The sequence below is a fragment of the Dreissena polymorpha genome, chromosome 9 (genome assembly GCF_020536995.1).
Source record: "Dreissena polymorpha isolate Duluth1 chromosome 9, UMN_Dpol_1.0, whole genome shotgun sequence".
Taxonomy (NCBI): domain Eukaryota; kingdom Metazoa; phylum Mollusca; class Bivalvia; order Myida; family Dreissenidae; genus Dreissena; species Dreissena polymorpha.
Genome location: NC_068363.1, coordinates 13,021,901 through 13,022,318, shown reverse-complemented (window position 1 = coordinate 13,022,318; position 418 = coordinate 13,021,901).

Genomic DNA, 418 nt, shown 5'->3' with positions numbered 1-418 from the left:
TTTTGGATCCAGATGAGACCGCCACAGAACATGGCATTCATCAGGATCCAAACTGTCTGCTATAATTCTGATAGCATTCTTTGAAAATCGAAGAGAATGCTATTTTAGAAATCAGCAGGACAACATTTTAGCAGACGAAAAATTTCCCAGCATGCAAAGGGGTTAACAAGTGGCTCTTTAGTGTTCAGAATATTTTCCCTCAATTTTTAGAGACCTAGTTTTTGTGCAATGTAACGCAGTTTTGAACCAAGCCGAAACATAACATAAATATTTGACCAAGTTTCACTAAGTTTGGACGATAAATTTGCTCCTCAACTGTGTTCACATTTTGCTTAAATTTAATTGACCAAGTTTCATGCAGATTGGGAAACAAATGTGACCTCTAGTGTTTAAAAGCTGCTTTTTTAATTTGACCTTG